Genomic DNA, 24,640 nt, shown 5'->3' with positions numbered 1-24,640 from the left:
AGTGGGGATTTGTTCTAGAGAAATGTGAAACTAGTCTACGTTACTAAAATCCCCAGTGTTTGAGTCGGGGGGGGAGAAAAAAACCATACACCTGAATGCAAAAAAAGGAAGGGGGTGGAGTTGTTCGAATGGAGTTATATATTTTGCTGTCCTAAGTTACATATTGTTATCAAAGTATTTACAAAAGAAGCAAGAGTCTGGGCAACATATTACCATCCCCCCATTTTCCCTACTAAAATACTATTAAATTTGGCAGCAAAGGAGCCCCCGGAACAGTGGCTCAGCAAAATGGTGGCAAATGCAAGGCCATACAAGGCTGCCATTAAGATGTCTCTCCACGGGGAATGGCTGCTTTCACTGTTATAGAGCAACAAGGTGATCAGAGTGGGGCCGTGCTTTGATCAGAAAGCCTTCAAAGAAAATGCACTGCCTGAAGCCTAGTTTTAAGAACCGCTGGCTGGGACAAGTTGGCGACGCTGGGGGGTGAAGCTCCAGGATACCAGACGGTCTGCGGCCGACAAGATCCCGTAAGGGACCCCGCGGACAAGGATGACGGTGGCCCGCCAGCGGGAGATACTGGGCCTTCGCCCCGGCAGCAGCGGGATCTCTCTCCCGGACGTCCACTGCAGCCTGGACGGAGCTGTTTCCACTCCTCTAGCCCGCAACCCTCGGCTCCCTCAAACCCAGGAAGGAACTCACTGTTCTGGGTGCCACACCCAAGGCGCCCTGCACCCCCAGCAGTCCGGGAGACCCCCTCTCCCTCTGACCCCACCAACCCAGGGACCTAAACTCTCAAACCCGGAAGGCAGAAACAGGAAGTTACCCCCATTTCCCCGGGCGGCTTTGCTAGGGCCGCTCTAGGAAACAGTGACGGCCAACTCTCGTTGATCTTAACCCTTAGGGTCCTGGACCAGAAGGAATATGGGGGTGGATTTCTTTTCCCTGTGCTGTGACCAGCCAACTGTGAACCTCATTCCTCTCACTTGTCAGGCGGCTTACGACAGGGGCCTGATTGGAGCTTACACTTTTCCTTGCCATCAGAATATCATCAGATTAATTATCATCACTATTAGAATCAAAATCAATCTAGCATTTTTTTTTTTTGAGACGGAGTCTCTCTCTGTTGCCCAGGCTGTAGTGCAGTGGCGCGTTCTCCGCCTCCCAGGTTCACACCATCCTCCTGCCTCAGCCTCCCGAGTAGCTGGGACTACAGGTGCCCGCCACCGCGCCCGGCTAATTTTTGTATTATTAGTAGAGACGGGGTTTTACCGTGTTAGCCAGGATGGTCTTGATCTCCCGACCTAGTGATCCGCCCGCCTCGGCCTCCCAAAGTGCTGGGATTACAGGCGTGAGCCACCGCGCCAGGCCTCAATCTAGTATTTTTAAACACCTATTGTTTCTGTTCCCACCACTGTGAGCGTGGATATATATTTACTTATCTGTGAAAGAAAGCTAAGGCATCCGTTCACATATAAAACAATTCGTTTACAAGGCACCCTTATTAACACCTGGAAAAGTAGTTAATCCCTCCTCTTTCATTACGGAGAAAATAGAAGCCAATCCCTTCACCTCACCTCTACCAAACAGAAATCTACTCAAGTCTGCACCCTGCCGTTTTCTTTCTTCCCTCCTGTTACAACACAGAGTCCCTCTTTGGCCCCCTTTTTTTTTTTGAGCTGGAGTTTCACTGTGTCACCAGCCTGGAGTGCAATGGCAGGATTTAGGCTCACTGCAACCTCTGCCTCCCGGGTTCAAGCTATTCTCCTGCCTTAGCCTCCCGAGTAGCTAGGACTACAGGTGTGTGCCACCATGCCCAGCTAATTTTTGCATTTTTAGTAGAGACGGAGTTTCACCATGTTGGCCAGGATAGTCTTGATCTCTTGACCTCATGATCTGCCCGCCTCAGCCTCCTAAAGTGCTGGGCTCTTTGGTATTTTAATAAGCCCTTTACTGGTAGTTACTTTCCTACCTATCTTCTTGGAAACTTCACACTACCAACTAAACTCTCCATCCCTCCGCCCCCATCCCCAAATAGTCCCTCAGCTTTTCTTTTCTCTTTTTACTCACAATGTTTCCATTTCATCAATTTTCCACTAACCTTAACATTTCTCCTGCAACAACAGCAAAAAAATCACTAGCATCACCAATGACCTCCACGATGTTAGTTAGCGCAATTGGTATTTTTTAGTTCTCAGGTCCTTTTTCAGGAGGTTTGATATGGCTAAGGACTCGTCTTCTAGAAACACTCTTTTGAGGTGACACCACATTCTCCTCCTTTTTTTCCAACATCTCTAGTCAGTCCTGTTAGTCTCTTTTCCAAGTCAGTCCCTCAAGATCATCCTCTCCTCTTATCACTGAATGTTCTCTGCCTAGGCAATCTCATCCACTCCCACATTGTCAAATACCACCTAGGCAGACAACTCAAAAATTTACTTCCCTAGCCCAAGCTACGTGTCTGAGCTCTTCACTCATAACCAGTGGTCTACTTGGCATCTCATACAGGAAGTCTCAATAACACCTCAAAACCAAAATGTCAAAAATCAAAATCATAATGTCCTCTCACTGTTCTTCTCCATATACACATATAAACACAAAATAAAACAAAATAAACCTGTTTCTCTTCCAGTATTCTTTCAACCATCCATCCAGTTATATGGAAACCCAGAAGTCCTTCTTTTCACTTCCCTTTCCTTACCTTCCATATACAATTCATAAATAAGCCTCATCTGTTGTGTAATAAATAATTCTCACCTGTAGTTGTTTCTCCTAACCACCAGGGTCACCTCTAACTCAGGCAACCATCACCCCTCATTTGAAGGATTTCCATGCCCTCCTAACAGTCCTATAGATACCCATCCTTGCTCCCTCTCATTCACTCTTCCCTGTTGAATCCAGAGGGATCTTTTCCAAAAATGAACCTGATTCTTCCATGTTCCTTTACCTAATTGAAGCTTACTCATCCTTCAGATTTCAGCTTACACATCACTTTCTCACAGAAGCTTTCAAGGCTCTTCTACATGCTCTTCTCCTATCATATCTTTTTTTCCATTTTAGCCCATGTTATGACTGCAACTTTGTGTGATTGATGCATTATTTTGCCTCTCCATCCAGATAGCAAGCTCCATGAGAAGAGGGCCTGCCTCCACTTTTGCTTGTAATTCTATCTTACAACTTAGCACAGTGCCTGACTCCTTCATTCATTCATTTAACAAATATTTGTTGAAAGCCTACTATGTGCCTGTTACTGTGTAATCCTAGACACTGAGGATACACCAGGGCACCAAACAATGTGAGGGAGATCATAAATGAACATCATCAAAAAGTAAACAAAGAAACGTATGTTAAGCAGTGATGAGTATTAGAAAAAGAAGTAAAGGAAGTTAAAGAAAGTGTACTATTTCAGGTAAGGTGATCAGGGAAGTCCTCTCAGTAGGGAGATATTTCAGCAGAAGTATGAAGGAAGAAAGGCGTGGGCCTCATTGTTATTTAAGGGAGGAACAATTAAGACAGGAACAGTAAGAAAAAAGACTCTGAGATGGAAACTCAAGAAACAATAAGGAGCAGAGCAAGGGAAGTGAACAGTACTTGGAGATAAATTTAGAGAAGTTTCAAGAGGCTGGATCAGAATCACACAGGCCGTAAGTGACAGACACAGGGATGAATCCCTCAGAATCCAAGGAAGTACATGTTGCCCACCTTTGAGAGTGCTGTGAGCAGAAAGCTTTCAGCTGTTAGTTCCCTCAGGGAGTGCTTCAGTTTCAGAGAATAGCCTTTCTGGAGCTCATGCCCTTTCCAAGGCAGCCCATGTCTGGGGACTGATCAAGGCAGAAATATAAAAGGCTGTCCATGTTGTCCAAAGCAGGATAACTCTTAAATGCATTATTTCAGCTCCTGAGTGGTGTTTGTTTGTTTGTTTTTTAAGACAGTCTTACTCTGTCACCCAGGCTGGAGTGCAGTGGCACAATCACGGCTTACTGCAGCCTCGACTGCCCAGGTTCTAGCAATCCTCCCATCTCAGCCTCTTAAGTAAGTGGGACTAAAGTCACGTGCCACAATGCCTTGCTAATTTTTAAATTTTTTTTGTAGAGAGGGAGGGTCTCACTTTGTTTCCCAGGCTGGATGTGAACCCCTGGGCTCAAGCAATCCTCCTGCCTTTGCCTCCCAAAGTGTTGAGATTACAGGTGTGAGCCACAGTGCCCAGCAAACTCCTGAGTTCTTGATGGCCTTGATGGAAGAATCTGTTGTCAGGCCCAAATTGTAGGTCTTCCCCCTCTGCTCAATCCTGATTCCTTTCTCACCCTTCCACAGGTTTGGATACCAAGGCCATTTCCTAATCAACACACTGGACACTAAACTCAGTCTCAGAATCTGCTTCCTCAACAAACAAACAAATGAACAAAAACCTCCAAAATACATACATAAAATGAAATGTCCTTTCTCATCCCTGCCCCCAGCTATCCAGCTCTTCTCTCCACTGGGGCAACCAACGTTGTATGTTTCTTTTGTATTATTCACAGATATGCCATATGTGAGCAAATACCTACCTACCTGCTTATATACATACGTACATATACACATACATAGGTAATGAATAAAGATAGATGACAGACATTCATTCATTTCTTTTGCTACACATATACTAAACTATTCACTTTGTTCTAAATTTTAGTTTTTTCACTTAACAACATGGAGAGTTTTCTTTTCTTCTCTCTCTCTCTTTTTTTTTTTTTTGTTTAATTTTTGAGGCAGGATCTCACTCTATCCCCCAAGCTGGAGTCCAGTAGCATGATCTTGGCTCACTGCAACCTCAACCTCCAAGGCTCAAGCAATCCTTCCACATCAGCCTCCCAAGTATGTGGGACCACAGGTGTGTGCTACCACTCCCAGCTCCCAGCTAATTTTGGGTTTTGGTTTTTTTTGTTGTTGTTTTTGTTTTGTTTTGTTTTTTGTAGAGACAGGGTCTTACTATGCTGCCCGGGCTGATCTCCAACTCCTGGGCTCAAGCAATCCATCTGCTTTAGCCTCCTAAAATGCTGGGATTACAGTCATGAGCCACTGCACCCAACCGAGAGTTTTCTATAATAGTACAGGCATTTATCATAGAGCTCCCAGTATTCTTTTTTTTAACAGTTGCATGATATTCCATTGGGTAAATATACCAGTATTTATTTAACCTGTTTTTTATGTTGCTTCCGAACTTATACTATTACTTATGTTGAAATGAATAATTTAACCTTTATTTTTTTTAAAGCTGTGGTGGATATTGTATATTGGTTTACTCAATATCCATTACCACTTTCTTTCATTATGTGTTCCTGCAGAGAAGAGTTGGTGTTATGAACTGAATTGTGTCCACCAAAAATTCTTTTTTTGTTGTTTTTTGTTTTTGAGATGGAGTCTCGCTCTCTGTCCCCCAGCCTGGAGTAGAATGGCACGATCTTGGCTCACTAAAGCCTCTGCCTCCTGGGTTCAAGCAATTCTCCTGCCTCAGCCTCCCAAGTAGTTAGGATTACAGGTGCATACCACCACAACTGGCTAATTTTTGTATTTTTAGTAGAGATGGGGTTTCACCATGTTGGTCAGGCTGGTCTCGAACTCCTGACCTCAAAAACTCTGCCCACCTTAGCCTTCCAAAGTGCAGGCATGAGCCACCACATCCGGCCTTCACCCAAAATTCTTATGTTGAACCTGTAATCCCCAGTGTGGCTGTATTTGGAGATAGGGCCTCAAGGGAGGTGTTTGAGGTTAAGTGAGCTCATAATGGTGGGGCTCTAATCTGATAGGACTGAGGTCCTTGTAAGAAGAGGAAGAGACACCGGAGACATCTCTGTCTGTGTACACACAAAGGAAAGACCAGGGGAGAACATAGCAAGAAGGTGGCCATCTGCAAACCAGGAAGAAAGGCCTCATGGAAACTAACACTGACAGTACCTTGATCATGGACTTCTACCTTCCAGAAGTGTGAGAAAATGAGGCCATGCATGGTGACTTACACCTGTAATCTCAGTACTTCAGGAGGCTGAGACAGGAGGACCACTTGAGTCAAGGAGTTTGAGACCAGTCTGGACAACAGTGAGACTCCATCTGTACAAACAATTTTGTAATAAAAAAGAAAAAAAAAGCTTTGCATGGTGGCACATGCCTATAGTCCCAGCTACTCAGGAGGCTAAGGAAGGAGGATTGCTTGAGCCCAGGAGTTCAAGGCTCCAGTGAACCATGATTGCACTACTGCACTCCAGCCTCGATGACACAGTGAGACCCTGTCAAAAAACAAAACAAAAAAAGCAAAAACCAAAAAACCCCAGAACTGTGAAAAAAATGAATTTCTGCTGTTTAAGCCATTCAGTCTAGTATCTTGCTATGATAGCCTAAACAGACTAATACAGTTGAAAAAGCTAAACATTACATTTCTGAGACTTCTTTGAAGCTGTAATTGCCATAGTTGTAGCAGCAGCTTTGATTGACACTCCTGGAAGCTCAGCCCACAGTCCATTTCCTCAGTCCTCCCAGAGATTCCAAAAGTCCTTTAAACCTTGTAATGTATCTTTTATTCCTTATGTCAGCTCAAGTGAATTCTATTCTCTGTAACTGACTCCAGTTAGTACACAGCTAAACTGCTAGGGAGGCTCTAGTTTGGGGTTGAGGGCACACTGACAAAGTTTGTGCATTCCCTGGAGTAGCAAGCTTGCAGACAGAACTTCCAGCTGGAGGATGGCTATATGGTGTGCATAAGCAGGCTGAGGCTGGCACCACGGGTCCAGCTCAGAAATGAAAGAAGAGTGACGCTTGCCTTCTAATTATCTGTTCTAGCCATGAGGAAACTGTTATTGGAAGATAGAGGAAGGGGGTCCTTGTTATGTCGTGGCAGAAATTTGGCAACACTGTCACCTGTGCTAACATGTAGAAAATAAGAAATCCACCTAATCAACGCAAACATCTTGGTCAGGGGTTGGCAAATTCATTCTGTAAAAGTCTGGAGAGTAACTATTCCATGTTTGTGGGCTGTATGGTCTCTGTTGCAACTACTCAGCTCCGCCATAGTAACTCAAAAGCAGCCATATGCAAGACTAGTATACAGGTATGAATGTGTTCCAATAAAACTTTATGTATGAAAATGGGCGGCCGGGCCTGGTGGCTCATGCCTGTAATCCCAGCACTTTGGGAGGCGGAGGCAGGCGGGTCTCCTGAGGTCAGGAATTTGAGACCAGTCTGGTCAACATGATGAAACACCATTTCTACTAAAAATACAAAAATTGGCCAGGTGTGGTGGCACATGCCTGTAATTCCAGCTACTCGGGAGGCTGAGGCAGGGAATCACTTGAACCCGGGAGGCGGAGACTGCAGTGAGCCAAGATCCTGCCACTGAACTCCAGCCTGGGCAACAGAGTGAGACTCTGTCTCTAAATAAATAAATAAATAAATAAATAAATAAATAAATAAATAAATAAATAAGGGGGCAGCCTGCCTGCCAGCTGACCTCTGTTCTAGCTAAAGAGAATTCAAGGTAGAATAGTAAGCATGACACTTGGCTTCTTCTCATTGCCTATGATAAAATGCAAGAGAAAAGAGAGAAGCTGAAGAACCAGCCCTTGAATATATAGGAGCTAGAAACTGCTGCATTGGAAACAATTTGTTTTTCCACATCCCAGCCTCTCCAGATGGCAAATAATGTTAAAATTAAGAAACGCCTTCTGAGAAAAGATCGAATATTGGGCACCGCTAGGAAAAAGTGTTCTAAGTAAGTGTCAGCAAACTACAAAAGACCTGTGCAGGTCTTCCTTCAGAACATGCCTTGAAGAACTTCTGTGTTAAACAGTGGGATACCAAAGAGTCTTAAGGGCCTTGACCACAGCAACCACATAAGGAAGCCAAGGGAGAAAAGGGCTTATCTCATGAAATTTGTGGGCACACCTTTTGACTAATAGAGTGAATGATATATTAACACAACAAAAGCCTCAAGATTTCTGAAAGCATCCTGTCAGCTGGGATTGATAGGCACAGAGACAGTACAAAGCAGCAAGAGGTCTTCAGAACCCCAAACTTCTACTGGCAGGAAGCAGGCTGAGAAAACTACACAGGCACAAATATGGGTTACTATCATCAAGATAATATCTAAATTTTGGGACCTTTCTATTGTGGCTCATCTCCACCACGATGCTCCTCCCAAAATTGCTTGTGGTTCTCAGAACACAGCTTGCTCTTCTGTACCTCTATGTCTTATTCTCTGCCACCATGGCACTGCCCCCGTCACTCCTACTCTTGCCTCCTCTCCTACCTCCCATCTATCTGTAAAGCAAATGTCCCCTCCTTCTCTTCTCCTCTGAAATATCATCTCACCAGTTAGCCTCCCTTGACTCTCCCAGGAATATTTACACCTTTTTTCCTCCCCAACTTGCAACCATGTATTCTACATGCCCAAAGGTTCTGAACCAATTGAGAAACCAATTGAGAATAATAGCTGATACATGTACTAGATAGGGATCAAAATGATCAGCTTTGTCGCAGGTAAAACTGGATTGGAGAGATAGCCTGGGGACCCAGGCTTCCTACTTCATCCCCATGCATTAGACCAACTTATGCTCTCATTTCCATAGAAGAAAATCCTGCCCAAGAAATTGTGATGACCACATGTACAAGAAGCAGAGAGTAGGTAGCAAATGCTCTGTGGGTAGGAAGATCTTAGAGAACTCAAGGGCCTACACCACACAAGTTCAGTCTTTTCTGCTCCACCTCACCCATCACAGAAGACAGTTTTCCTGATCCTATAAATGAGTAAGGGGTAAGGATGAGGGCAATGAAATGAAGGGCAGAGGATACCTTCTACTATTTCCAATAAAACAATTTTTCTTTTATGGGGCTGTAGGAATGTGGGGAACAGGAAAGAATGCCTTTCTTTTACATCTATAAGCTTCTTGAAAAGCCATTTAATAAACATCTTCAGCTGAATTTAAGAATCAATAAACGAGGCCAGGTGTGGTGGCTCATGCCTGTAATCCTAGCACTTTGGAAGGTCACGGTGGGTGGATCACTTGAGGTCAGGAGTTTGAGGCCAGCCTGGCCAACATGGTGAAACCCCATCTCTACTAAAAATACAAAAATTAGCTGGGCATGGTGGCAGGTGCCTGTAGTCCCAGCTACTCAGGAGGCTAAGCCAGGAGAATCGCTTGACCCTGGGAGGCGGAGGTTGCAGTGAGCCAAGATCCTGCCACTGCACTCCAGCCTGGGCAAAAGAGGGAGACTCTGTCTCAAAAAAAAAAAAAAAATGAATAAATGAATTTGCTCACCAGATTGTCTTATATTGTATTATGCTGTGTGGACATCTGTCATCCAGGCTAGCAGTGAGCAATGTGAACACAGCAATCTTGTCTCATTCTTACAATGAGTAAATAAACTCTTACAGTACAATGCCTGGAGGACATTGAGGGCATGGGAAGTATGGAAAATTTATCAGGTTCCTTTATAAACGTTTACTTTCATTTCCTTTGTTCTTTCATTCACTTATTAAACAAGTATGTACTGTCTCTTCATGTTTACTCCTGGAGAGGGTCATTCTGAACAAGAGTTTGTAGAGATTGCCCTGACTCCTGGCCGGCTGACACAGGACACTGAAGAGTGAGTTTTTGCCTTTCCCCACCATGGCTGTTTTCACACATCAGTGTTAATAGGAATAACAGTTGAAACTGTGTTGATATGGGTGTCTTAAGGAGTGTTTTCAGTTTCAAGTTATAGACTATGTGACTCACACTGGTTTAAACCGTAAGATCTTTATTCTTCACTTAAGAAATGTTTAAAGCAGGCAGTCCTGTGACAGATGGAGCAGCTCGGTGCTGCTTTCAAGGGCCCAGGCCATTTTCTTCCTTCCTCTGCATTATTCTTAGCATTTTGATGACATCTTCCCTTAGGCTTCTCACTTCATGACTACAAAATGGCTGCAACAACTCCTCCCATCATGTTCTAACACCATAGTGTTCAAAGCAGGAAGGGAAGGGGGCAAAGGGGGCTTTATTTTCACATGTATCTCTCCTATCAAGGAGAAACACGTTTTCAAAACCCCCCAGTAGATTTCCCATTCTGTTTCACTGGCCAGAACTTGATCATATGCCCACTGATTAGAGCGATGACTGCCAAGGCGGAATTGAGGTGTTGTGATTGGCTGAGGTCAGTTGTGTTTTATCCTCTGGAGCTGAGCACATTGCTGCCCAAATCGAATCGGTAAAAAGGGGAGACTGACAGTTGAATTAGTAAGCAATCAATCCCCTGCCACAACAGACATGAGCAGAAAATAGCAGGAGAAGCCTCTGGGCTGCTGTATCCACAAGCTCTTTAAAGGGCATGGGCCTGGGATGACTTCTTTTTGTAAAACACAAATTCTTTCACCCATGACCTCACTCCTTTGGAGCACAAATGAAACCACTCCCACAGGGTTGACAAAAATTGCATGCTGGGTTCTGGACAGAAATATAGTTATAATTAAGCTTTAATCAGACTGCACTTTGGCCCACTTCCTTGTTGCTAAAAGTCACTAGATTCTGACCATTTATATTCCCTTTGTTCCTACAGACAGGATCTCTGACGTTAGAATCATACGTCTTTTGTTTAAGGATTCTTAAGATGTTTTTCAGACCCTAAATTCCAGCAACCAGGTTGAAGATCCCCACAGAGGAACTGGATCAGTATGAGAACGTAGCTTCTTCATCTCCCTACCCCCAGGGATCTCCCCACTTCAGCCCACTTCAAAACCCTTAAAAACCTCAACCCTAAGTTCCATGGGGCAGATGGATTTAAGGTTTCCTCCCATCTTCTCAGTTGGTGATCCTATGATTAAACCTCTTTCTCTGCTGCAACCCAAGGGAGTATTGACTGGCTGTGTGCATCAGGCAATGGACCTATTAGGGTTACACAACTTCTTCCAAACTCATCCTGAGTTTCCCCTCAAGGGGCACTACATAGACTACCCTGGATATGATTACTATGTGCTTCATTTGCAATGCTTTTTAAGAAAAGTTACTATGTCAAAACCATGGAAAAAGAGGCAGACAGACAGGGCAGCTGGAAGCCCTGCTGGCTGAATTCTGCCTCTGTGGGAGCCTCTGTTCCATATGGGCAGATTCCAACTGTGTGACTGGCTCACCTTGCTTCTGAGATTGCAAGAGTATGGACATTCTGCAGCTTGCAGCTTCTTCACCCTTGTCTTGACTATATAAGCACCCCAGGAATTTACAACTTAACACTTTAATTTTTCTACAAACTACTTCATCTATGCCCTTTTTCTTCTGATCTACATTGCGCACACAACACCTACTAGGACAGCTGATGCTGGGAAAGACTGGTGTGTGAACTGCAAAATTACAACATAACATAGGTAAATGTTGCAACAGAAATTAAGAAAAATACTACTTTGGCCTCATAGGGAGCAGACTAACTCTTTACCTTAGGGAGCAAGAGAAACGCTTTGCAGAAGAGATCAATTGGCCTTTGAAGAATGAATAGGAGTTTGGTGGGTTTTGTTTGTTTGTTTTTTGTTTTGAGATGGAGTCTCACTCTGTCTCCCAGAGTAGAGTGCAGTGGCACAGTCTCGGCTCACTGCAACCTCCACCTCCCAGGTTCAAGTGATTCTCCTGCCTCAGCCTCCCAAGTAGCTGGGATTACAGGTGTGTGCCACCATGCCTGGCTAAGTTTTGTGTTTTTAATAGAGGTGGGGTTTTACCATGTTGGCCAGGCTGGTCTCGAACTCCTGACCTCAAATGATCTGCCCACCTCGCCTCCCAAAGTGCTGGGATTACCGGTGTAAGCCACCACGCCCGGACAGAGTTTGATGGTTTTATTGGGTGGAAAGACATATTAGGCAGAGGGAATCGTACCTGCATAGGCACAGAGTTCTGTAAAGGTCAGTTGTTTGGAGAACGGTCAACAATTCAGGGCTTATGGAAAACCTGACACCTATTGGTATTGTAGAGAAGAAGGGAGAAGCAGGCAGGAGAAGTGGCTGAGTAGACTGGAAGAGGCCACATTGTGAGAGGTCATATAGACCAAGGTGAGGAATTGAACTGAAATCTATAGGTAGTAGGAATTCAGTTCAATTTGATTGTGGTTTTTAAGTGTGACTGTTGAACTGGTAAGGAGAAAAACTAAACAGGAGACTTTTACAACAATTTAGATGAAAGAGAAAGAGGTTCAGAACTAAGGCCTGTAATCCTAGCACTTTTAGAGGCTGAGGCAGGAGGATCACTTGAGTCCAGGAGTTTGAAATCAGCCTGGGCGATGCCTATAGTCCCAATTACTCGGGAGACTGAGGCAGGAGGATCTCTTGAGCATGGGAGGTGGAGGTTGTAGTGAGCCAAGAGTGCGCCTGGGTGACAGGAGTGAAACCCTGTCTCAAAAAAAAAAAAAAGAAAGAAAGAAAAGAAATCATCCTGGGCAACACAGCAAGACCCCATCTCTAAACACACACACACACACACACACACACACACACACACACACACAACTATCCAAGTGTGATGGCATGCGCCTGTAGTCCGCCCTTAGGAAGCTGAGGTGGTAGGATTGCCTGAGCCAGAGAGGTCAAGGCTGCAGTGAGCCAAGATCATGCTACTACACCACAGCCTGTGTGACAGGGTGGGACCCTGTCTCAAAAAAAAAAAGAATTAAAATTATTAAAAGAACTAGAGTCATGGCAGAGTAGGTGAGTAGTTGAGCATAGATTTCAAATATATATTAATGGAGAAGTCATAGGATATGGGGACTGATTCACTGTGGGAGGTAAGGGGAAGAAAATAATGATGACTGCAATTTCTACCTTGGGAAACAAGCTGAGAGATGACAAAAATGAGAAACCATGGGAAATTACAATGTAGTTTTTGTTTTTATTTTTGTTTTCCCCTCCAGATGCTCCTGATATGAGGGCCAGAGGCAGTGGTGGCTGGCCACAATGTACTTTTTGAATTCTGGAAGTGATGTAGGTTTCAAACATAGAGTTGGAACATACACAAGCACTCCTACAGAATGCCTCTCTGGCTAACATTTCCCAGTAGAATACTTTTTGGTTTTTTATCATCCAAAATTTATACAACCCATGGGGCTTCTTTTGAGGGTGGTGAAAATGTTATAAAGTTACTTGGTAGTCATAATTGCACAAGTCTGGGAATATACTGAAAATCACTGGATTGTATGCTTTACAAGGGTATCCTTTTTTTTTTTTGAGGCACAGTCTCACTCTCTTGGCCAAGCTGGAGTGCAGTGGCACAACCTCCGCTCACTGCAATCTCCATCTCCCAGGCTCAAGCAATCCTCCCACCTCAGCCTCCCAAGTAGTTGGCACACAGGTGTGAGTCACCACACTCAGCCTAGGGTACATGTTATGGTGTGGGAATTATATCTCAATAAGGCTGTAATAAAAATGTATAGGATGGGCTGAGTGCCGTGACTCACTCCTATAATCCCAGCACTTTGGGAGGTGGAGGTGGAAGGATCGCTTGAGATCAGGAGTTTGAGACCAGCCTGGGCAAGATGGTGAAAACACATCTCTAAAAAAAAAAAGCTGGGTGTGGTGGCGCATGCCTGTAGTCAGCTACTCAAGAGGCTGAGGTGGGAGGATTGCTTGAGCCCAGGAGGCAGAGGTTGCAGTGAGCCATGATCGCGCCACTGCACTCCAGCCTGGGTGACAGAGCAAGACCCTGTCTCAAAAAACAAATAAACAATAAACAACAACAACAAAAAAACCCAAGAGTTTATAGGTATCTTAACACATTTATGTGGGAAAATACACATTTATATTCCAAAAGTTTATGCAACAATTTTAACAAGATGACAGGCAGTAAGGTCTTGAGTTACATTCCAAAGACAATCGGTGAAACATCAGAAATAGTGTCGATCGTGCATTCTCAACAGTGGTGATATCGCCCCCAGGGGGACAAAAGAGTTCTTCAGGGGGAGCACGAAAAAAAAATACCCTTTTCATGCATAAAGCACAGACATACATCATAGAAGACTTAAACAGTTATACAGTATATTTGTGGTGTTACATTTTAATGGAGGGGGAGTGGTTAATAAAAAATGTCTGAAAAGATGGGGTGGGGGATGATAAGGAAAAGAGCGTTGAGAAGCACTGCTGTAGATGTTATGAAGATTACGTCGTATGCCAGCAAACAAGATGCCCATGTTGAGGCTGGGTGAGATTGCTCACGCCTGTAATCCCAGCACTTTGGGAGGCCGAGGTGAGAGGATCACTTGAGCCCAGGCGTCCGGGACCAGCCTGGCAACTTACAAAAAAAAAAATTTTTAATAAAAAAATTAGCCAGGCATGGTGGCACACACCTGCAGTCCCAGCTACTCAGGAGGCTGAGGTGGGAGGATCACCAGAGCCCAGGAGTTCAAGGCTGCAGTGAGCTATGATCACACCACACTACACTCCAGCCCAGGTGACAGAGCAAGATCCTGCCTTAAAAACAAAATTGCCCTATGTTTTAGGATGAGCATGAGAAAGGCCATGTTACTGCCAACTAAGCAGCTTTTTCTTTTTTTTTTGAGACAGAGTCTTTGTCACCCAGGCTGGAGTGCAGTGGCGCGATCTCGGCTCACTGCAAGCTCCACCTCCCGGGTTCACGCCATTCTCTTGCCTCAGCCTCTCCGAGTAGCTGGGACTACAGGCGCCCGCCACCACGCCCTGCTAATTTTTTGTATTTTTAGTAGAGACGGGGTTTCACCGTGGTCTCGATCTCCTGACCTCGTGATCCGCCTGCCTCGGCCTCCCAAAGTGCTGGGATTACAAGCGTGAGCCACCGCGCCCGGCCAAGTAATTCTTTAACATCTGTATGCAGTAGTACAGTATACAGGGATAAGAATTTACAATATAGCGTGTGCATCAGTAATTTCTAACAGAGCCTTAAAACAGAAACACAGTCTTTCCATAACCTATGATTAGCAAGATATTCATCAGCAGTAACAGTTGCAGCAAAAGCTGGTTACAAACAATCCATAGAAACAGGACGTGAAGCTAGACAACCGGCTAGACCAGAAATTCTCAGAAGGGAGTATGCCTTAACCCTAAAGAGGCCTAGAAGAGCTGTGGCAAGATAAGGGCATTTATAGCCCTATCTTATCCATAAGGACAGGCGCCCCCCCAATGCATCCGTTTACAGGCTCTCCACAAGGGTCGCATTCCATTCCCAGTGCTATGAACATTTGCTTTTCTGGGATAGGAATCTTGGTGATGTGAAACCTCCCTGACTGCACGTCTGTTCATAGGCTCTCTGCAGGGGGAAGCACATCACGCGCTGTTGGCTCGTTCTGGCAGTCCAACCTGGCATTGTCTTTACACAATCCTGCATGCAACTTTGTATTTACAGTAATCAGGAGCATTTCATCTTTTATTCCATAGCAATAGTTTCAGGGGGTCTCCCTACATTTATTTGGAGGTTTGGGGTTGAACTGCAATGCACTGTAATTTTCCCTACATAAAATAATGAGAAATAGGCTCCCAGCTGGCATTGGCACCCAGAACCTCAGATGATAAGGAAAAAATTTGTTTAAAGTTCCATCAAAAGAGAAAGAGAATATGGATTTAATGAGGACTTGGGCTGTAGACGGAAGAAGGTTTTCTGGGTGGATATAAAGACAGTACTTCTCAACATTTTATTGGCAGGTACCTCTTGCAGGAATTTGATAACAACCTGGGACCTTATGCTGGTTATTTTTAATTTGTTCTCTCCAAATGTATTCTCTGACCTTTTCTATGCCCAAGGAAGCTGATCTTTGTAGGCTGAGACTGATCTTTATGAAATATGTTACCCTGACTCCCTTCTCTGTGTTTTGGTTAGGCCAATGAGAGGCACTGGCTGGAGATGGGGACGGGGGGTACCTGTTCACTGGCCCTCTCTCAGCCAGTTGTGATCGGCAGAGACTCTGTGCCTCTACCCAAGTCCATGCATGTAGTTGGGTGACCCCTATCCCAAGGCTGCAGTTCCCCGGGTTCTGGTAATGGCTCCCTCTCCATTCCCCTTCAGGCCCACAGGTAGAATGCCTTCACAACATTGCTAAATCCTTGGTGCACTTTGGTGCACAACCCTGTTCACAACTCCGTAAACAGTTCACTAAACTGGCTTCAGTTACCCCGTTGCATGGGAAGGGGTAATACAGGTAACTCCTTCTTGTCCATCTTTCAGTGTGCCATCTGTTTCCTCTTAAAACCCTAACTGACAGGATACTCTCTCCAGAAAGCAAAATAGGTGGACTTACAAAAGCTTTGCATGTAATATTAAGGGCTCCTCAGACTCACTCTGAAGCCCAGCCAAGGATGTGGAGAAGGCAGAGGACTCAAGGAACCCCAGTTAAAAATCTGTCTTCTTGGATTTGGTAAGCCGCTAACACTGCATTCCCTTACACATCACAATCTAGCATTTGAGGGTAAAAGTAGTGGATGCACCGGGTGGTGAAAGGGGTTAGAGATTTGCCTGTATCTTTCCCTCCTTCTATCTTTTTTTTCAGCGACAGGATATCGCTCTGTCACCCAGACTGGAGTGCAGTGGTACAGTCATGGTTCACTGTAGCCTCAAACTCCTGGGCTCAAGTGATTCTCCTGCCTCAGCCTCCTAACTAGCTAGGACTCAAAGTCTAATCAAACAAGTGGCCTTTCTGGTGTGGCCAGACCCTACCCTGAGTCACCTCATTTGTGTAAACTCTCCAGGGGCTCACCAAGAGTAGCCTCATTAGCATAAATGCAAGCCAGGTCTGAGGAGCCTACCATGAGTAACAAAGATGCTCCTATCACTCGCGATATTCCAAGGGTTGAGAAGCCCCTTTCTAGGAACCAGTGACAAAAACCAGCCAAATTCTTTATTGTAGAAAAGCAGCCCTCCTGTCTACCAATCTGATCCTCTTCCTTGAACCTCCTGCTTGCCTCAGATGTCAAAAGTTTCCTAACTCTGCTGATTTCCCACCACCGTCCGAGGAAAACAATGACAATCTCTCCTCCTTCCTGCAAGCCCAGGAATTCCCCTGTTGTGAAGATATGGGTTTGGTACTGAGCTGATTATACAATCAGAACAGCTGGCACGAAGTTGTCAGTTGTCAGTAGGTTTTATCCTACTATCGGTAGGTTTGCATCTTAAGGGAGGAAGTGGTTAAAATGATGAGTTGAGGCTATTAATTGGCAGGTGGTGCAAAGCTGTGTAATGAGGGGCAGCGTGATATCATACTGTTAGCAGTGGCGAATCTGTACAGGTCTGCAACAACCTCAATTCTTGCCTCCTTAGAAGAAAGAATTCCACCAAGGGGCATAAGGCAGAGGGAAAGTTCATTAAAAAGTTTAGAGCAAGTCCGGGCGCAGTGGCTCACGCCTGTAATCCCAGCACTTAGGGAGGCCGAGATGGGTGGGATGGGGGACCATCCTGGTAACAGTTGAATCCGTTTATAAAATACAAGAGCCGAGGTGGCCATGATCCAGCCTGGGGGGAGATCTGCCGTTTAGAGCAGGAATGGCCGGGCGCGGTGGCTCACGCCTGTAATCCCAACACTTTGGGAGGCCGAGGTGGGCAGATCATCTGAGGTCAGGAGTTCGAGACCAGCTTGGCCAACATAGTGAAACCCCGTCTCTACTAAAAATACAAAAATTAGCCAGGCATGGTGGTGTGCGCCTGTAATCCCAACTACTAGGGAGGCTGAGACAGGAGAATTGCTTGAACCTGGGAGCCAGAGGTTGCAGTGAGCCAAGATTCTGCCACTGCGCTCCAGCCTGGGTGACAGAGTGAGACTCCATCTCAAAAAAACAAAAAAATAAAAAAAAAAAGTTTAGAGCAGGAACGAAAGGAAGAACCCTTGGAAGAGGGCCAAGCAGGTGACTTGAGAGATCAAGTGTGTGGTCTGATCTTTGACTTGGTGTTCTATACGTTGGCATGCCTCTGGGGTCTTGTGTCCCTTCTCCCCTGATTCTTTCCTGGGGTGGGCTGTCCACATACACAGTGGCCTGCTAGCACTTGGGAGAGGAGCATGCACAGTGTGTTTACTGGGGTTGTATGCGTGCTTAATTGAGGCATTTTTCCCCTACCCAGGCATTTAAACTCTGCCATTTTGCCTCTTACTGACGAGTTTTTCCCTCAGGAGTTGAGTGTTCCTGGAGGAATGTCATATACCATTTAAACTCCACCATTTTGCCTCTTAGTGACTTGAGGTGTTTTTCCCTTACCAGTCAGGTGTTCCTAGAGGAAGGTCATAGATCACTTAAACTGTGCTATTTTACCTCTTAGTGTGTACGCTTGAGCCCACTCGCCCAACTCCTGAGATCTTACTGGAAGCTGCTGATCACCAGTTTCAGGTGTTTCAATTTATTAGGAGACTGCCTTTCCCGGATACAAGCTGCAACCAATTATTATTTTAGAGAGGCAGTTTAAGAACTGCCTACATGATGGTCACCTGGCATTCCTGGCTGGGGGTTGGAGGGCGTTCTCCTGCCCTGCTCATGTCTGACTACCTACCTACCGTAACAATAATCAGGGCAAGTCCTTTGCCTCAGAAACAAGATCTGTGACTCTTGACCAAGAAATTGAATCTAAGCCTCAGTAACTTGCGTACAGTAATCCTCACCTTCCAGAGTTATGGGGTTTGCTGTGATTATTTTTAGTGGTGGGCTTTCTGGTGCTTGCAGGAGATCTCTGGCTCTTTTTCTTCTCTCCAGCCTCTCCCCTCCCTCTGCTTCCTGTGTCATTGGGCCTGGAAATGTATACAGAGAATTGTTACTGAAATGATCACTGCTCTAAGTACCTTTGACCTGACTCAGCACCTCTAGGGTGGAGCGAAACAGAGTAGAGGCATGGCTTAGGGAGTGAGTATGGGCTGGCACAGAGCACCAAAGCTACTGGAAGCCCAAGAAGCATGGAGTCCCGATGCAGAAGCTTGCCTATATTGAAACGGCTAGCTAGGGAGATGGCAACATCTCTTTTGAAGGTGGCTGGGAGATTGGGTGTGGGCTTTGGGAGGGGAAAGTATTGTTCAAGACGATTTGACTCTGGTGCTACAGCAAACCCAGGGCATCGATCGAGTGGGCTGGAGCACAGTGGCATGATTATGGCTTCTCTCTTGTTAGCTTGGGACAGCACTTTCCTTGGTAAGGTCAAATGCTCAAAATTCCATGCTGTGTCAGCAGGTGGCTCCAGAGGCAGCTGTTTGGTAAGACGGCAGCAAAATGAAAGGCTGCAGAGCAAACCAACCCTGCATAATCTCCAGGAATCTTTATGCAAACATAAAGCGATATTTGTACCAATTAGATTTAACATGAATAAATGTGGATGTAACAGTGGATTCTGAGCATAGATACTCTGTGATGTGAATCACTTGGAATGAATTCCTAGAGAGTGCCTAGGTGCCAAATGCCTCGCTCCAGAATGTTATGGGTCACTTTTCCTCCTTGGCCACAGATTTTCTCTAAAGTTAGTTGTTGTCAAATCTTCTCATCTTGGAACCCCCCATCTTCCCCCCACCCCTACCTCTGCAAGCCAGTCTTCCTCCAGAAAACAAAAGTTCAAGATTAGGCAGTTCTCATTCCTGGCTTTATAAGAGAATTCCGGTGCTTGGGGGCCAGTTCTTGTTCTTGGAGCCCCAAAGCTATAGAAACCTACAAAACTGGTCTCAAGTTATGCAGGACCCTGAGAGAGGAGGATACCTACTGGAAATGTGAGGTTCAAGTACACATTATGAAACATGGCCTGAGAAGAGCGCCTGATTCATTTCTAAATATACCAAATGCTGGAAAGCAGGGTGCTTGCCAGTCAAACTGTGAAAACAGCAACATTTCTCCAGGATATCTTTCTGGACTCTCCTCTGATACCAACACCCTACCCCCTACCTTCAACTCTGCACCTGCCCTCCGATTTAAGGGTGATCTACCATCAGTGAGCACCCACCAGGCGTCATCTCCTTTAGTCTCCTATATTTTATCCTTTGTCTCTTAACTCTTCCTTGTAGGATCTTATATTTTCAAGGGTCAGGTTGAATGGAATTCGTGGAATTATATAAATCTAGAGTTGGAAGGAGAAAAGAAGGGAGAGGAGTATTTGGTGAGTGCCTTCCATGACCCAAACACTGTCACATCTGTTCTCACCTCACAATCATCCTGTATGAGGAAGGTAGTAGTATTCCAATTTTTCACACTTTTGAGGAGATGGACAGAAAGAGCTTGAGGATGATCACAATACCACTAGGAGGTAGTGGGAGTGAAGGCCCTCAACAAAACCTTCTCCTGCCCAGGGAAGAGCCCAACAGATCACTTTTGAATTCACGAACCTGTTCCCTCTCCTGTATTTTCTACTGCAGTGAATGGCAGCCCCAGGCAATGAGCTGCATGAGACTATAACCTGGGCACTGCCTTTGACTATGCTTTTTCCCTTATCCCATAATCAACCACACACCAAATTCTGTAGATATCACCTCCTAAATAACTTTCAAAAAAGTCCCCTACTCAGCATCCCCACTGTCACTTTCCTAGGTCACCTACCATTGTTTCTTGCACATGCCTCTCTCTGCTCCATGTTGAATTAAGAGGTGTGTATGGTGCATGGGATGGGTGGGGGAGCACGTTGAAGAAGAGTGAAGAGCTGCAGAAGTATCCTTATATTTGAATTGCCCTTTCACAATATTAAATCAAACAATAGTATATATGGAATGTTTAGAGCATTGTGCTTAACACTGTACCTACTCAGTACATGGGGTGAGTATTAATAGGGAAATCCCATGCAAATGACTTCCTGGTTAATGTGTTTATTCATTCATGCATTTGTATATTTATTAGAGACAGAGTCTTGCTCTGTCACCCAGTTCGAGCTTATTACAGCCTCAAACTTGAGCTCAGGCGATCCTCCCAGGTGCAAGCCACGGCACCTGTCCAGGTTAGTGCGTTTAATATCATAACTGCAACTCTGCTGGAGGGTAATCCTTTGTCTTCTTCCTCTATCTGGAACCCATCTTTTAATTCTCCCGAGACTCTTCCTCTCTTTAAATTCCTTATTAAATTCTTTTTATACTAGATTTCGGAACAGAATGTTATTGATTTTTATAATACTCACTTGTCAAAAAATGTATTCGATCCAGGGAGGCAATACATAAATACCCACTTTAAATCTTTCTGCCTGTGTTAATAGTATATTGTTTCAGGGCTAGCAACCTCTGAACAGAGAGATATTGTCAGCTTTATCTAATGATGTAAGTAATGCATTGGATTTCCCAGAGTCCATTAAAAAGTCACTTTTCTCAGATAAATGTTTTGCCTGTCATCAGAAAATGATAGCCAAATTGGCAAGTGCACAGGTATTTGTAACTATTTAAAGAAGATGTGGAAATTCTGCACATTGAACATCAGAATAGGAATTCCACTTAAAGTACTAGGAGACACTTGTGAATGTATGGGACTGTTTTTGTTATCCTTGGTTGGTGCTATCAGGAGTTAACGGGCAAGTGTCCTAAAGTTCATATGTTGACGCCCTAACCCCCAATGTGCCCATATTTGGAGATAGGGCCTTTAAAAAGGTAATTAAGGTTGAATGAGGTCATATGAGTGGATCCTAATCCAACATGACTGATGTCCTTAAAAGAGGAGGAAGAGATGCGTGCCCAGAGGAAAGACCACATGAGGACAGAGAAGATGGCTATCTGCAAGCCAAGGAGAGAGGCCAAAGGAGAAAACAGATCTGCCCACACCTTGTCCTTACATTTCCAGCTTTTGGATTGTTAGAAATAAATTTCTGTTATTTAAGTCACCCAGTCTGTAGTATTTTGTTATGGCAGCCCTAGCAAAATAAGACAGTAACAAACAGGAATGCCAAAGACCCTACGAAGGACAGACAGCAGATTCTGCATACTAAAAAGTTTTCCTGCACAGACTGAACATGGTGGCTCACGCCTATAATACCCACACTTTGGGAGGCTGAGAGGTAGGAGGATTGCTTGAGGCCAGGGGTTCGAGACCAGCGTGGGCAACAAAGTGAGACCTTGTCTCTACAGAAAATACAAAAATTAGTGAGGCATAGTGGCTCACTCCTGTAGTTCCAACTACTTGGGAGACTGAGGTAGGAGATGGCTTGAGCCTAGGAGGTTAAGGCTATAGGGAGCCATGATTACGCCACTGCACTCCAGGCTGGGTGACAAGGTGAGAACTCATCTCAAAAAAATAAAAATATCCTGCCCAAATGCAAATAGCATCCCCTTGAGAAACATTAATCTGTTCCCAACTCTTCGCATTATAGATGACCCCATTAGACTTCTCTTTGAGGAAAGGCACTATATTTTATTTATCTCTGTCCTGCTAGTGGCTAGCATTGTGTCTGCCACTCAGTGGGAACTTAGTAATTGCAAGGGCATGATATTTTAAAAATTATTTGTGTGTATGTGCATTTTACCTTTCATCTCAGTTCATCTGAGCCATACATCTGCTTGGGGGTATGTCATGCAGTTCTTACTACTGAAGGACTGCAGAGACAGAGTGGGATACTATTTAACTTTTAACATAGAAAAATAAGATTTTGCTGCAAGACATAAGAATTGTCTTGAGAAAGCACTGTCTAAAGTTCTTTAACACATCAAGGGCCTGTCTGGGGCTCAGTCAAAGAGTTCTTCTGAAGGGAGTCCCAGAAAGACAAAGTGAGTGGGTCAGGTTCGGGGAAGTCCCTTGACTGAAGGTGAAGAACTTTAGATTTAAAAAAGGTTAACACTGGGAGGGGGAGCTATTGTCCCTCTCCTGCCTTTGCTCGTCACCCTGTCTGAAAATGACACCCCGACACCCCAGTGACCTATGGTTATCTGACATTTTGTTTTATATGTGTTTGTTTCTCTGTTTATTATTGTTCTCTTTGACTAGGATCTTAACTCCATGAGCCAGTTCTTTGTCTATTTAATTTCCGCTGTATTCTCAGCATATAAAACAGTACCTGGCAGTTCAATAAATCTATTGAATGAACAAATGAGTTTTCTTTTCTCTTCCTTTCCCTGCAACATGTAAAAAAAGAGAAGAAGAAATCATTTCATTTGAGAGCATATCTTAAAAGCTTTTGCTTTTGAAGCCATTCACTGAATTTTCTGTACTTCAGAGGAAATCCTAGAAACTGGCCTAATAAAATCTCATCCTGAAAGATCTAAGAACAGGAGCATCTCAGACTTATTGCTCATTGCTCTGCCTGCCACGTTTCCTCCCTTTGAATTCCTTTACAAAATTTATGGTGTGACAAATGGCATCTATAATGGCACCGGGCCGTTAATTGCTCAGAAAGTGCCCTGATAAAAGAGTTGATGCCCTGGGTGCTTGCCTCTTCCTGGCAGGCAAACCTGGGCATGTTTTCTGTGACTGGTGACCCCTTTTCAGTATTAAAAAATCACAGGTTCCTGGGTCTTCGTGGGGCTGCCGAGAGCAGCATGTCATGTCACTGAAGGAAGCTGTACATCCTTCTCGTCCATCATCTCTGTAGGAAGTGCATGGGGTGAAAAGGTGAAGACAAGATTCTGCATTAGAAAAACAATTCTAGCAGGAAATCCTGTGCATTCAGATCACTGAGTTTTGGCCATCAATGTTGGGACTTTTCTTACATACACACACACACACACACACACACACACACACAAACACACACACACACGTCCTAGGAAACATCAGGCCAAGTGATCAAGAATGTGCATCTTCACACAGGGTTGTGACCATCAAGTTCTTTGTTCGTTAGTGTCCAGAAAGTTCAACCACATTCCTTTGGGATGAATTACATGGTGACTATTTATTAGGGTGGGAAAAGGAAGGAGGAAGGGGAAATGCACAAAGGATGCGGCAGTTTACAATGGGACAGTTGCATAATGTCAAATTCACATGGAGAACAAATGATTTGTTACCTGGGACAGGGACTAATCTAAAATGGATTCTCTTCACCTGCATAAAGGAGAAACCTATTGAAAAATAAGATTTTGCTGCAAGACATTAATGATATTATTGAGGATAATAGGGTTGGATAACAGGATAAAATAATGGGCTTCTGACGTATATTGTCATGATAAAAAGGACTTTCATCTATTTAGCAGTGAAAAGCTGACCAAGTGCTTGCATGCCAATATGCTACATATTCTCATCACAAGTTTGTGAAGGAAAATATGTCCCTTCTACAGGCAGGAAAACAGAGGCTCCTGAGAGGTGGCAGTGGGTTGCTCAAGCTGGTGGAACCAGCGATGGAGGCAGGTCTCGGGTTCTGGTCTTCCAGCCCCATGGCAGTGTGTCTTCCACTGCACCTGAATGCAGCACTCCGTGATGGGTCATAAGTAGAGTGACCATGTGATTTATCACTGAAAACAGGACCCTTTGGAGACTGAAAGAGGCTCCATGAATAATTATGCTGAGACAATAACTGGAAACCAGGACTGTCCTGTGACTACTTAGATGAATGGTTGCCTTCATCACAGGGCAGAAGCAGAGGGAACCTGAACACCTCCCTGCTCATCTGCTGCAGCAGGGAGAACCCTGTCATGGCTCAGAGCCAGACATCTCTTTCCTTTCACAGGAGACATAAATCTTTATCTTTTTTTTTGAAAGCAAGTGGCCTTTCAGTCTTGAGTGACAAAGGTCAATGAACAGATGTGGTTGGGAGTAGTGCAGCCACGAGGAGCCAGTTCTCCCCCTTTGCTC

General features: G+C 44.6%; 1 protein-coding gene across 6 annotated transcripts in view; it reads right to left on the bottom strand.

Annotated features, from left to right (window-relative positions):
• The window catches only part of ZNF572 (zinc finger protein 572), a 44,249-nt gene that overhangs the window by 5,323 nt on the left and 14,286 nt on the right, over window positions 1–24,640 (bottom strand). For 3 of the 6 annotated variants that reach the window (XR_009214971.1, XR_009214968.1, XR_009214969.1), the window contains exons 2-3: window positions 18,580–18,705; window positions 13,730–14,261 (exon numbers count right to left, since the gene is read on the bottom strand). The exons of 1 other annotated variant lie outside the window; for it this stretch is intronic. The gene's annotated coding sequence lies outside the window, so the exon portion shown is untranslated. Of the gene's footprint in view, window positions 1–699; window positions 779–13,729; window positions 14,262–18,579; window positions 18,706–19,837; window positions 19,983–24,640 lie in introns of those variants that run through there. 2 more of the 6 variants (XR_009214970.1, XM_032760404.2) reach the window with 2 other exon arrangements.

This window comes from Hylobates moloch, unplaced genomic scaffold, assembly GCF_009828535.3.
Source record: "Hylobates moloch isolate HMO894 unplaced genomic scaffold, HMol_V3 SCAFFOLD_9, whole genome shotgun sequence".
NCBI lineage: Eukaryota > Metazoa > Chordata > Mammalia > Primates > Hylobatidae > Hylobates > Hylobates moloch.
The sequence above is the reverse complement of the archived record's forward strand: the minus strand, read 5'-3'. Positions and strand labels throughout refer to the sequence as shown.